Here is a 7,572-nt window from a genome sequence, read left to right on the forward strand (position 1 = left end):
AGTGGCCACAGGCTGGCAGCCTTCCGATCAGTGTCCCTAGTTGGGGCAGTGCTGCCATTTTATGTGGGCAGGCAAATTAAGACCCCCCCAGCGTGATGTCCGCCAGGAAGCGCTATGCGCTCCCTGTGTGGGCAGTGGGAGGATTCCCTCAGCCGGGAGTGCGCACTTTCGCACATGTGCGCGCACAGATCTCCCTGAGACAGCATTTAGCCTCAGAGAGGTCGTCTCCAGTTTGAAACTTTAAATAAAGGTATTTTAAAAATTTCCCTGCTACGTTCCCCCATGTGACCCTGTCACATGAGTTGGGACATGTCCATAACTTTCATTGAAATCTTTAATAAAAATTTAAATACCCTCATGAAACCTCATCCCGACGTGGATGAGATTTCATGCCTTTTCCAAGGCCTGCCTGGGCTCCCAGCCTGCCTGCCAACCTTAAGGTTGCACGGGCAGCTCCATCAATCAGGTTAGTTAATTTTTTAATGGCCTTAATAGACCATTGACAGTTCAGCGGGCACACAGCCAATTTGACTGCGCGCCCGCCATACTGAAAATCTAAATGACGCGGGATGACATCGGGACGCACGCCCAATGTATCCCCGCATCACTTTATGTGTCAGCAAGCACGCGGGATGACATCGGGACGCATGCCCAATGTATCCCCGCGTCACTTTACGTGTCGGCGAGCACGCAGGATGACATCGGGACGCACGCCCAATGTATTCCCGCGTCACTTTACATGTCGGCGAGCACGCGGGATGACATTGGGTCGCACGCTCAATGTATCCCCGCGTCACTTTACGTGTTGGCGAGCGGGCCCCACCCCTCCTCACCGATAGTGAGTTAGCAATTTTATGCAAATACGTGTCAAGTGTGTTTCACGTTGCTATTGATAAGAAGGCAGAGGGAGCCATTTTTGAGACCAGGTTGCAAGCTCCCAACAAATCCACGAATATCACAGACAGGCAGCAGTTGTTGGTATCTGTAGCCACCTGACAGTCAGAGAGCAGGAAACAGAGGCAGTCAGTCCTGCACATGAAGCAGAAGAAATTATGTCTCTATTGTTCACCATGCAAAATGTGGGTGAGCATTCACGGTCATATTGACTGTTTGTGTGGATTGAAAGGAAAGAGTATAACCCTCACAGTGAAAGTCAGTTCTAGGATCAGAAGTTACATGGCTGTGAAAGTGAAATGGAAGCAAGCCATCAGGAATAGGGAATAATTTTAGACTGGTTCCTGGAGGATGAAGTGTCCACTTAAGGGATAGTGTAATATATAACCATAGTGGGAGATTTTCAGTCACGCTAAAAGTTAAAAGGGGAATCTTTTTTCTGTAGTTTAAAGTATAAGTTACCTACAAAAAAAGTAGTCTTTCATAAATTGTATTTTTCAGTAATTTGTTACCGTAAAAGTTTTAAAACATGAAATCTTGACCTGTCAATCTTTCAGCTATTAATTAGGAGTTGTAATTACTCTTTAAAAGTTATCAGTCTCTATGGAGATTGTAACAAAATTGGGAGCTTTTTGCAGGATTTCGAATTCACAGGGTGAGGCGAGTACAGTGGGTTTGACCAGAGTTTGCAAGAACAAGATTTCACAGTGACTTTTGTTATATTTATTGCAAAGTTAAAAGTGGCTACGTCTATTGCAGAAGCTTTTCTTGAAAGAGAATAGTTAATAAAGATTAATTTAAAGTCAATAGCAGAAAAGTTAGAAATATAATTAAAAGTAGGCACTACAAAAGCTGAAATATTTGAAGTATTGGCCCGACATTTGAACTTTGAGGGAGAAAAAGGTAATCCAGATAAAATACAGCTTGAGTTTGCTGGGATTCAGTTCCAAATGAAGCAACTTGAACTTGAGAGGGAAAAGAAAAAGAAAGAGAAATGAAGAAAAATGGAAAGACAGGGGAAAGAAAAAGAAAAAAGAGAAGTAAAAAAAAAAGAGAAAAAAGAGGGAAAACGAAATGCAAAAACTTGAATTTGAATTCCAAAGAGACGAAATAGAAAGAATTAGGAGGAATAGCAAAAATGACAGGGAATTTCCTAGGGTAACGAAAGGCCTTGAATTTAAAAGAGAAAGGGAAACCAGGAAGTTTTAACTGGACAGAGAACATGAGCAAGGAGTAACCAGTAGATTTGACCAGAGGTCAGATCTAACTCCTTGTTTTTAATTGGCAAGATATATTTGCCTCATGCCTAAATTCAGTGAGGGAGGAGTTGAAATGTATTTTGTCTCATTTAAGAAAATTGCTACAAAGTTACAATGGCCACAAGAAATTTGGACAATCCTATTACTAAGTGCTTTGTTAGGAAAGGCATTGGAGGCTTAAGGTTTCGCCTCTTTCTGATGAACAGTGTGCAGATTATGACACAGTTATGAATGCCTTGTTTAATGCTTATGGGCTAGTACCAGAAGCTTGAGACAAGAATTTAGAAACTTGAGGAAGAGACAGCTTCATACCTTTGTAGAATTTGCCAGAGAAAAAGACATGATCTTTAATCAATGGTGTAGGCCAATGAAAATTGAACAAGATTTGGAAAACATTAGAGAGGTGTTGTTACTGGAACAATTTGAAAACAATATTCTTTTAGAAATCAGGTCCCACCTAGAAGACCTTGAAATTTCTGACATAAGGGAAGCAACTGTTTTAGCTGATAGCTATGACTTATCCCATAAACATCTATGTGGCAGCAAACCACATAGGAATTGGACAGGGAAGTGAAGCAATAATGAGCAGAACACTAATGAACAGATTGGGACAGTAGAAATGAAAGGACAGATTCACCTTATAGTAATAAAAGAGATAGTGTAGAGGATAGGAATGATTCAAGGATACCAACATGGGAAGAATTTTCCCCCATTCGGGGGGGAAGTGCGGGAGCGGGTGCATGCAAGCGCGCCTCTGATCGGCCCCCCCAATTGGAGGCGCACCACCGTTTTACATGGGTGAGCTAAATAAGGCCCACTCATCGTGATGTCCGCTAGGAAGCGCTATGCACTCCCTGTGCAGGCGGTGGGGGGGGGGGGTTCCCTCAGCTGGGAGTGCTCAGCACAAAAGAGCGCACTCATCTTCCTGTGGCTAAGTGCTGCCCCAGGGAGATCGTCTCTGATTTGAAACTTAAATAAAGATATTTTAAAATTTTCCCTGCCATGTCTCCTCATGTGACACTGTCACATGAGTTGGGACATGTCCATCACTTTCATTCAAACTTTTATTAAATTTTTGAAAACCTACATGAAACCTCATCCCGCCCACGGATGAGGTTTCATGCTTTTTCTGGCAGGCTCCCGGTCTGCCCGCCAACCTTAAGGTCCATTAACCAGCTCCATTACTTTTTAAATGGCCTCAATTGGCCGTTGGCAGGTCAGTGGGTGCACAGCTGATTCGGCTGCACCCCTGCCGACCTGAAAATTGAAATGAGGCGGGGTGATGCCGGGAGCTCCACCCGACGTCATCCGTCGTCATTTTACATGTCGGAGAGCGGGCCCCGCCCCCCACTTGCCGACCTCAATATCCTGGCCCATGTTTTTACTGCTGTAAAACAGGGCATGCAAAAGTAAGGTGCTGGAAATTAAAATCAAAATCAGTAGCTCTTGTGAGTATGCCTAGTGTTTCTCCAGAGGATGCTATACAAGTAGGTGGAGCACTGAACCAGGCATGCAGAGAGTTTTCCATCACACTCTTAACTTGTGCCTTGTAGATGGTAGGCCTTGAGGAATCAGGAGAAATGTTACTTCTTTGTCTTGTGCATATAAACATTGTGCAATTGATAGCATAGACCCAAGAGCCAGAGCAATCAATCTAGCAATGTTTTCCATGGGGTTCATTTGTTTCAATAGGCGAATGGATTCCTGGGCTTTCAGCCAGGTCTCATTATGTATCCTTGGTTGAGAGCCCAGACACCCATTAGAGTACTATAACATGGGTCATGGGAGGGGTATATGAGAGGCCATGGGGTGTGGGGGGGGCATGAGGCAGCATAGATGGGCATGGGGAGTGTGTGGGGAGTGAAGGAGAGTGAGGGGTGAGGGATAGAGTGCCTTTCTGTTTTTGTTATAACTGTGATGAAGTCTCACATCACCAAGGAGGGCCTTTTAAACAGCCTGCCTTCACACCTAGTAGCCTCTGTAGCTGGCTCTGAGCTTTTTTCCTGGTCAGCTGGCCTGACTGCAGTCTGCACCTGCCACCCCCGCTCCCAATATGAAAATCCCGTCCTTCCTGGGACTTTCTCCTGGGGTGGGCAGGCCAAGGAGTGAGAATGAAAATCCAGCCCAATATCTCCTTATTGGCTCAGTGTCAACTTTTTGCATAATACTCCTGTGAAGAGCCTGGGGACAATTTTTATGTGAAAGGTGTGATGTAAATATATTTTTTGTTGTAAAAATTAATTATTATTGGAACATAGTTGTAGAACTCCTTCATAAGGCTGGCCTTAGCGATATGCACAGGAGAGTGTTGTGGGCTTTCTCCAAAAATTTAACAGAGAAATGATTGATTCTGAGCCATGATGACAAATGGAGCTTGCAAATTTTCTATTCAGACAGCAAGCACTCAGACCTCAATTGGTGCATGCCAATAGATTGAGATCTTTTACCACTTCTAATTAGCAGGTAGCTATGCATTGCAATTCTTTCTGGCAATCTCACCTACTTGACATTGCATTTTCCTTGTGACATTGTTCAGCTTAAAATAAAACAATATTTTTAAAGGAGAAGCTGTTCAACCGATTACGAAGAACGACAGAATGAACATTAACTGTGACCACCTGGTTAGATCATTTGCTCTGAAACTGTTTTCCCTTCCAACTTTTCTATTCCCAACATATTCATTCATAAACCTTTAAGAATCACTGCTTTAGAAGCCTTTAACCTGCTCTTATGGCCCTGTCTATTGCATTGCCAAATGGCCCCCAAATGTTGATTTCTAAATATTACTGTGTTTCTCTCATCAGGTGATTTTTTTTAAATAACAGAGTCTTTATCATGAGAAAACAGAGTTCTTAAAAATATACTGGAATTTTGTATGAGCAGACATTTGCCTTTTATCTTTACATGTAATTCGGCACTCAATCTGACAAGTATACTACCATTGTGATTCAAATAAAACAGAAAATGCTGGAAACACTCAGCAGGTCAGGCAGCATTCATGGAGAGAGAAATAGAGTGAATGGGCTGGATTTTCATCTTTGAGGTTTGAGGTAGATAGTGGAAGTTAGGAAAATTCCCAGCTCGGCCTGCCCATCTATAGAGAAAGCGCCCACAAGAATGGGATTTTCATTAGGAGGGGTGCAGTTGCGAGCTGCAGTCAGTCCAGCAAATCTGCCCCCATGCCCCCCTGCCAAACAACCCCTATGCCCTCCATGCCAATTTATGGCACTTCCAAGCCCATTCACCTGATATACACTGTTTAGAAGCCAAGGAACACTGTAGTGACAATAGGATGTGTTAACAAAAGCTTTTTTAAAAAGTCATTCATTTATAACTTTCCACTTTCTTCAAAAATCCTTTTACTACACTGCAATAAAAGTGTCAATCACCCAGACCCTTTCAAGTATGAATAGCTGAAATTGCAAGCACTTGAAGTTTCTTTATCTTGTGTAAATAAACATTGAGAGCATAGATCAGAGAGCTAGAGCTGTCAATCAAGCAATCAGGTGTTTCAACAGGCTAATAGATTTCTGGGCTCTCAGCCAAGAATACATTAGACAGTATTTTCCCAACGGTGGGGGGGTGGGGGGGGGGTTGGTGCTGCTCGCCAACGCCTAAAATGATGCACATCCCGACATCATTGCACAGCTGTGCGCCTGCCAAACTGTCAAAGGCCTATTCAGGCCAGTTGGAAAGTAATTAAAGTAATTAACTGAGCTGCCCATCCAACCTTAAGGTTGGCGGGCAGGCGAAGAGACCAGGCGGCCTTTGCATTTTTCATGAAACCTCATCCACAGGTGGGATGAGGTTTCATAAAGAGTTTATTATTTAAATAAAAAGTTTTGAAATAAATAATGGACATGTCCCAGCTCATGTGACAGTTTCACATGTTTCACAGTTTTCCCACCTTTCTTCAAATTTCCATAACTTAAACAAATCTCCTTGAGGCACCACTGTGCCACAGGGAGAACTCTGCACTCTTTCGCGCGCATGCACATGAAAGAGTGCAGGGAACCACTCAGGGTATCCCCCCACCCACACAGGGAGTGCTCAGTGCTTCTGGGCAGGCATCACGATGGGCAGGCCTTAATTGGCCCGCTCACAAAAATGGCGGCACAGACCTGGTCTGGGGCACCAATTGGGTTTGCGCCCGCCTTCACACAACACCCCCAATGGGGGGAAATTTCTAGCCATAATGTTAGACTTTCACCATCTAGATATGCATGGGAAGATCACCACATGCAAGTTTCATTCCAAGTCACACACCATCCTAAGAAATATATCACTGTTCCTGTTGCTGGGCCCAAAACCTGCAACTCCTTCCCTAACAGCACTATGGGTGTACCTAAACCACACAAACTGCAGCAGTTCAAGGAGTCAGTTCACCAGCACCTTCTCAAGGGCAATTGGAGATGGGCAATAAATGCTGGCCTTATCAGCAACCCCAACATCTCAGGAATGAATAAAGAAAAAGAAAATCCCAATCAATAAGTCACAACTCACTTTTACCTGTCTGCTCTTTATCTTTCCCATATACAAAAAAGATGGCTTGTGTATTTAGCATATCCAGGAACTAAGATATATTTGTGATGAAAATATTCAAAAGGTGATAGGTGATCTTAACACAGCAATGATTTAATGCTCAAATTGAGTTTAAAAAATGGAATATATTTCAAAATAGTGGGTGGTTTCAGGCTTTGTGGATAGGAAAGTTCAATTTGCCTGTAAATCTGCTACAGGTAAAAAGTTAAAAACTAGCAATGAAAGAATGTCACTTGCAGTATTAGTGCTGTTATCCAATAAATGCTAATTGGAAGATTTAATTCCTATACTTTAGCTTCATTATTAATGGCTTTGACTTAAGCAGGGCTATAGAAAGGACAAATTGTCTTTTCAGTGATAGTTACTGACTAATATCTTATGTGTTAAAGTAAGCTGTTTTCACTTGTGCAGTTTATGATTTAGTCGCTGGGTCAATATCATAGAACTCTCTTCCTCACAACACTGTGGATGTACCTACACCACATGGACTGCGGTGCTTCCAGAAGGAGGCCCACCACCACCTTCTCAAGGGGTGATTAGATGGGCAATAAATGCTGGCTTAGCCAGCAACATCCACACCCCATGGAAGAATAAATACATTTTTAAAAGTCTTTTCATTAAAAATGTCTGAAAAATGCTGGAAACCTGATGTATCAATGTAATTAGACCAGAGCATGATTTAGTCCTGCCAAAATCCCATGTGGCTAGCTCAGGCAGAAATCTTAGGGACACTTAATTTTAGTAGGGGAACAAATTGTGCTGTGGATTGGACTGGAGCGGGGAGTGGGGTGGAGGCGATGAGATTGGCAGAAACTTCAGAAAGGGGGATGAGCTAGCTGAATGGGCTCCTCGGAGAGAGAATAAAATGGCTGTTTTG

Source organism: Carcharodon carcharias, chromosome 4, assembly GCF_017639515.1.
Source record: "Carcharodon carcharias isolate sCarCar2 chromosome 4, sCarCar2.pri, whole genome shotgun sequence".
Classification (NCBI taxonomy): Eukaryota; Metazoa; Chordata; class Chondrichthyes; order Lamniformes; family Lamnidae; genus Carcharodon; species Carcharodon carcharias.